Source organism: Scophthalmus maximus, chromosome 5, assembly GCF_022379125.1.
Source record: "Scophthalmus maximus strain ysfricsl-2021 chromosome 5, ASM2237912v1, whole genome shotgun sequence".
NCBI classification, from domain to species: domain Eukaryota; kingdom Metazoa; phylum Chordata; class Actinopteri; order Pleuronectiformes; family Scophthalmidae; genus Scophthalmus; species Scophthalmus maximus.
The window spans coordinates 11,323,297-11,330,836 of NC_061519.1; positions in this window are offsets into that span (position 1 = coordinate 11,323,297).

The window sequence follows — 7,540 nt, forward strand, 5'->3', positions numbered from 1 at the left end:
TACAGTGGGATCGGTGCGCTCAGTGGTTGTCTATCATCAGACATACATACCTCACATTGTGATTTGTGATGTCCTGTGATGTGAATTCCGTCCCTTTTCGTGGTCTGTTTTCTCACTCACTGTCAAGATGGGCTCAGGGCTGATCATATTGAAAATTGTGAGTCTGACAGGGGGACATACAGAACATACATACAGCCCACCAGCACCCTACAGAATTTGCATGCTTTAGGTGCTCTCTCTCTCTCACACACACACACACACACACACACACACACACACACACATGCTCATTGGTGCACACAAAGTGAAGTGAGGATCAGTGAAGTGTGAAATGCCTCTGTTATTGTGTTGTTTGTGTGGAATATATTTTCCCATCAACCATCTATGACAGGTGCGTGTGTGTGTGTGTGTGTGTGTGTGTGTGTATCTCTCTCTCTGTTTGGCAGAATTGAGGGAGGGCTCCATTAGAACAAGGACAGGGCGTCAGAGCAGATTGTGTAGCTCACGTTCCACCTTGCTCTGTGGGGAGAAAAAAACCCTCCTTTTTTACGGTGACATTGCATGTTGCCAACATTATACACTATACATGGAAACTGAATATTTACATGCAAAGGCTGATACACAAGAAATGCAAGTTGGGCAGATGACAAGTTGACAAGGTCAAGTGTTTTGCTGGTAATAAGTCAGATATTAAGACTGATGGTTTGGATGCTTTCAGACTGAACACTCACCTGTATCTCCTCGTTAATCTTCTGATGGTTTCTCAAAGAATGTTGTCTTTGTACATCTACAGTACTTGTAGTGCTGGTGCAGTGTTAAGGCAAAGTTTTCGCCAGGTAAGATTGATTGCCTCTTCTCCACTTTTACACTCTTGAAAACTGCACACATACACACTCCATAAAAAAACAAACTAAAACCCACACACGAATGCGGTTCAGTGGCTCGTTGGTGGGGCTGAGAGGAGGGGGGGTGTTCCAGAGGGAGCGCTCAGTCCGAGTAACTCCACTGCACTGCCTAATTGACGTTCGTGTCTGTGTGCATGTGTGTGTGTGCGTGTGTGTGTGTGTGTGTGTGTGCGTGTGTGTGTAACAGTCCAAACTAACCTTACCTTTCTCTAAACCCCGCTTCAGACTGTGGAAGGAAATTAATGAGCCTGCCACTCTCGTTCTAATTTAGCCTCCGTGGGAAGTCTGAGTCTCCGGCCCGTCAGTCTGACAGTGTGTATCTTTCTGGGAATTTAAGACAACCACGAGACAATGCAGTCAAATGCCGAAGAGACATGAACCTATTAACTGCACACACACACACAATACCTCAATCGTCACACATTCACATCCATCAACGCAGATTCAAGACCGAGGGGCAGCTCTTCAGACAGGAACAGCTAGGCTACGTGAAATCTTCGAAATCTCTCTATCTTTTTATTTTTTATCTTAAATACTGTCAACATACTTTTTTTTCATATATGGAGCAGCCAAAACACCTGAAGGCGATATAGACGAAGCAGAGTATTGATATTAGAATGATATGATGTTTCATCAAATACTAAGATATTACCTTGGCTACTTAAAAGTTAAAGAGCCTGTGACCGGAAACGAATTATCACTCAGCTGGAATGTAAAACAACCACGTACAACTCTGAAGCATCACTCCATCAGCTCCCACGGCCTCCATGCCCTGTGCTCTTTAAAGGTCACATTTACAAAATTCACTCTCTGACCCAGTTGCTGTTTATAATTGCTAAAGATCCGGCAGCTCTTGAATGCAGCATGAACTCGGAGCTGCTCTCTTGCTAAGGTAACGACGCAACAGGACTCGTCAGACTGGGAGGCCGCAGCAGTGACCTTGCATTGGAAGCGATGCACCCTGTCGTCCTCACCAAGCTGATCATACAGGATCATGATGTCAAGCTGCATCCTCCTGGGTAAGAGAGAGTGTTCGCTGAAATCAGGAATGGTTCTTGGATATAATGCGGGCGTGAAGCAGTGCGCCGATACCAGCAGAGGTGCAAGGAAAGAGGAAAAGACGTCCAGATCCACCAAAGATGGCCAACCTCTGCCCAGCGAGACAGCGCATCTTCCACCCTGCCTGAGGAGGAGTGATCATCCAATGGCCTTTTCAGAAATTCAAATTCACTCTGGGAATTCGGGGGCGGCTGTAAAAAAAAAAAGGTCATGCCTCTATGCACACTTACAGAAGTGTTTCAATTTAGCAGTAAGGGTTCATCCCATTTCCCACCACTTGGCCCTATACCCCTTGGCCTTACCCCTCCCCCCCAAGTCAGCATCTGACCACCGTACTTTTGAAGGGATGTTTGAAGTGGTTTGAAAGGGTAGATAACCCCTATCCCTTGCTGAAAAAATGTTCAAGGCGACCAAAGAAATTTGGTCGCCGTGGTCGCCAAAGAAATTTGGTCGCCGCTGATAACTTACGACAACCGCTGTTCGTCGGTTCAATGTTTTATGGCGCTTTTCTTCATAAGAGCCACACAAAAAAATCTCTAGCAGCGCTATGCGTTATATTATTACCACATATGTAACGTTACCAAATAACGTGAGGTGCCGTTTCGTCGTTATAAGACCACGGGGTATTTCCAGTGTGATTCACCTGTCCTGTCATGCCCGACATACTGTTATTAGCATGTTTGTTATTTGAATATTCTTGGTATGTCACCACAGTAACAGCAACAGCGTCTTTACAATGATATCGCCGTCATCACAGGCATGTTGAATCTCCGGTAAAAACACGTCGCGTCTGCCTACGTGATGACGTAATGCGTTCGAATGGGGTGTCCCATTTCGTAGGGGTAGAATTTCTACGGTTATGAGGGGAAGGGGTAGGGGTAAAAATGAGAAATGGGATTGGGCCTTTAGTTTATTTGGAGAGCTGTATTCTGTCTATTTGCACGTTGTGATTCAAAGCTGACTGCTAACCTGTAATAGTATGTCTGAGTTGAGTTAAAGTATTCAGCTACCTACAGTTGTGTGCATTTTACTTGCTACATTTGTGTTGTTTGTGCCCTTCTTGTTTACCAATTGCTTGTTGATTCATGAGCAAATGTCAGTTGCACAGTTTGTATGTTCATTCCAATTCTTGATAGTCATTCATTGAAATCATATCACGCAATCCCTGTTGATGCAATGATCAAAGGATCAAAGGCGCGGACACACACACACACACATACACACACATACACACGCACACACACACACACTCCTAATATCTGTAGTATAGCAGGTAGTGAATCCTCTCAGAAGCCCATCTTTTGAATTATAGCAGACACAGAGGTAAGCTACTATGCTAAGTACAAAGTAAAAGTTGACTTTCATAGTTAGATTTTTCTGTGCTATGTCCAGTGGTGGAATGTGACCAAGTACATTTGCTCAAGTACTTTAATGCCGTTTAGAGGTACTTGTACATTAGATGAGTATTTCCTTGTGCATTAAATGGTAACTTTACACTTCTCTTCTACAATGTTAGCCAGCTACATGGAGACAAATGTTGTACTTTATATTCCATTAATACATTTATTTCAGTTTATGAACTAATAAATTATGATATCGCAATGACGTTAAATTAAGCTACTCTATTCTATTAGTTTAAATGATAACTATCTTGCAGCATCAGTAAAGCTTGCAGATTAATGCACTAATAAGTCAGTAATATACTCTACTACTTATTTAACTTGACTATTATTTTGAACCTAATACATCGATAATTGAGTAAAGATGCATTTAAGAGGCCTTTAATTCTTTCTCTGCAGGTATTTGATGTCCAGGTTAGAGCCTTCGGGGAGAACCTCTTCTGGTTCACAGAAACAGGTAATGACAAATGTCTTGTATTTTATCACTACATTATGTCGTTTTTTCTTGTGAATGATATTATTCATATTCATTGTTGCTTTTTGCAGTGGCCCCTCTACACATCCAATTAAAAACTGTATGAATATTTTGAGTTGTTTATTTTGTTTGTAAATCTCCACCTGGATGTAGCTGTCATCGGACGCCCCCTCTGTTCATGCTGTGACCAACAAACCCAACGGTAACTCTGCAGTCCAGTGCACAAAACGTCAAACCCAGATTCATTTCCAAAACCAAAATGACATAAGATTGCAGTTGAGTTCCACCTTGTGGTTCTCTTGGACATTAGCCTCTCATGGTAAACTCATATTCTGATTCTGGACACAATGGGGAAACTGACAAATAAACCTCGGAAGGAAATTTACGAGGGACAGGCTTAGATATTTATGTCTCCACCAAAAGTACCCCCAGAATGCAATGCAACTTCAGGAAATGTTAAAGGGTGTGATTTTCACTTTGTGTTGAATAACATGACTAAATATGCACATGTATCAGTATTCATTCTGGGAGATGTAGTAAGTCACAGACAAGGTCACTAAGTCAGTCAGATGAGGACGAGCACATCAATAACAAATATACAAATATCAAAAACTTTGTCATAAAATATGTATGATTACTCTGTTCTTTAATCATGTCAGTGTTGATTATTTTTTACACCACGTTAATGTTTTGTAATCTTGAGATGCTCTTTGTTGTCTGTGTTATTTTCCCTCATCATTATGTGAAATGGGTTATTTACAACATCATATCTCCAGACAGTTTCAGCTTTCCCCTGTTTCAACATGATTAACATTAAATACTACTATCTCTTTTGTGCAGAAACAAAAAATGACTCCATATCTTGTGTGTCTGTGGTTCTCTTGCAGTCTGTGCTGAGAAGGAATCCGTCAATGAAACACCACGGTCTGAACTCAGAGTTCACATCACACAGTAGGGGACAAGGCCAATGAAACATAACCAGTGTTGGGTATAAGGCATTACGAAGTAGGACATTACTGTGTTCAGATCACATCTTTCTGTAATGCAGTAATGTAATCACATTACAGTTACTAATCAAACAATGTTCCCATTACTTGCACTACCTTAAGTTCTTTGATTATCTGCACAGCAAATGAAACGTGCCTTTTTTAATGCGCGCTGACGCAACACTCGTCTGACGTCCCGTGACCTGACTGTGACTCTGGCTCAAGTTCATGCAGGAGGAGACGGGACAAAAATGGCAGAGCGGTCATTAGAGGACGTCTTTTAAGGGGTGGAGATATGCACGTTACTTTGAATTTGTTTTACGCGAAAGAACAAAGAAAATTTAAACAGCCCGGAGAAACAACTGTCTACTGCTGTGAGCGTTTACATCACAAATGAGAATTTTATTTAGAATCATCAACAGCGTGTTGCCAGAGCTGTAGCCTTGTTCCCCTGTCCCAACACGTCTTCTGTGAGGCTGCTGTCTGGTCTGTCGGCTTTGTTGTATTAAAAGGGCATGAAGAGATCTTGTGACTTTCCTCCGTACTAGAACAGGGATTTGTGCTGATGTGGGCAGATGCAAGGTTTAACTTTATATTGTTAAATGGCTTTCAAACCACAGTGCATCTCAGTCGATGTTACGGTGTAATGCAAGAGTAGTGCGACAACTTACTTTCAGCAGTGAGCAGCCGGACAAACGAACTCAAACACAGTTTCTCTCCCTGGGCCATCAGAACTCTCAATTCCTGTAAATAACCAAACCTTACAAACAGCATATATAAAAATATCTTTTAAATATGAAATGCACTTTGCTATCTCATCTTATCACTGCCCCGGCTCTTCTGTTGCACTGAATAGAAGAGCCCTCCCAATTCGGTTGTATGTTTCCATGTACACTGACAATAACGGCTTTCTATTATACTATATTCTAATTAAGTAAAGTAAGGCATTCCTTTTTTTTAAAAAGTAACTAGTAATATGAAATACATTACATTCCCAGATCCGGTTTCAAATCTCAAACATGATTTCAGGGCTGAGGAACAAGCAGCGCCAGGAGAAGAAGAAGAAGAAGAGCTGGAAGCGAGAGACTCAAGGAACACAGCGCCATCGGGTCCGGCAGAAATAGGTAGGTGGCTGCATCACAAAATGCAAAGTAAGAAATGCAGCGAGAAAAGAACACAACAACCTGGTGATGATGACAATGGTTGCCAGGAGGAAGGACACACGCCCCTCTACTAGTTGAACCTCTCCCCACACACGAGGTGAAGGATGTGGGACAACAGACAGAGGGAGAGGATGAAGACCTTAAGGCTCCATTGGAGCTGCTGATGGAGGTAAAGTGAACCACGATCACCAGTGCTTACACATCCCGTGCTCTGTTGTGAGGTTGCCTTAAACTGTAGTTGTTGCGTAAAGATGCCTAAATTTCTTTCAGTGCTAGGTTTCAGATATGGTTATGGTTTCAGTTCCTCAGAGCTGCGATGGACAGAGACTTCTGGCTCGCCCGCAAGCTGTGTCAGTTGAGTATGTATCCATCAGCCGTACAGTCGATGCACCAGCCACCGGTGCAGCGAGCCGGTGATGACTCTTCTCCTCCTCGTTCCAGTTCTCATCTATGAACCAGACAATCCCGAGGCCTCTGAGTTTCTGCCGCTGATCCAGAAGAAGCTGCTGGAGGGTGAGTTCCCCACCTACATACGAACACAAACACCCGTGTGCAAAGACACCCCATCAATTTGTGCAACGTCTACTCCCCTCAGAGCAAGAGGCAGAGCAGGGCCACGAGGAAGAGGAAGAAGAAGATGAAAAAGAAGAGGAAGAAGAAGAAGATGATAGCGATGATGATAGCAATGATGATAGCGATGATGATAATGACGCCGACTCTGGAAATGATGAGGGGTCGTCTTCTCAGAGCTCAGGCTACTCCTCTTCCTCTTGCGAGGAGCTGATCATCTGATGATAAAGAATAAGATACGCAAGTAAGCGGAGACAGGCCGTGTCCTCCATCTCACATTACATCCTAAATATGTTGCACTAATCCAGCCGAGGCAAAGTTCAAGGTCCTTGCAACAGATCTTTTCTAGTGGTTCTGAAATAGCGTGTGTGTTCTACGTGTTAATCCACAGAGTTATTCTGCCCAGTATGAGTCTCTGTGCATTTTGTTGATTTGACAATCGGCCATTTGTTTAGAATATTAACTGTGGACAAAGATGATGTGAAGCCAATCATCTGTGAACCCATAGAGGAAAGTTTCAAGATTTAGAGGAAGGGATTACACTTCAAATAAATTCACATCCATTAAAAAAATCTGATAGATTTATTTGATTTATAAAAAAATCGGATTTATTTATTTAATGAGAAACGATAGCGGCTGAGTTCCAGCCCTCAGAAATCAGTGCAAATCACAGAAACACAGAAATCTCTTGTGTGGAAAATAGAACTAAACGTGTTCTACCTGTAGCCGAATACTTTGTCTTCCCGTAGCTGCCCACTGACACCAAGACGCTGACAGAGAAGGGATATATTCAGGGTTTTTAAAATGGTATTATCATGGCTCAAGTGCTGACCCAATATTTGGACCCTCTCCCTCTCCCCCCAAATTGATAAGCTCACTTATGTTTAGAATTAATAGGTATGTTAATTTCTAATAATTTGAAGTTCTTAACCATCTTTGCCTCTTTATCTAATTGAGCTATTTGCTTGACCCTGCTAAAGCT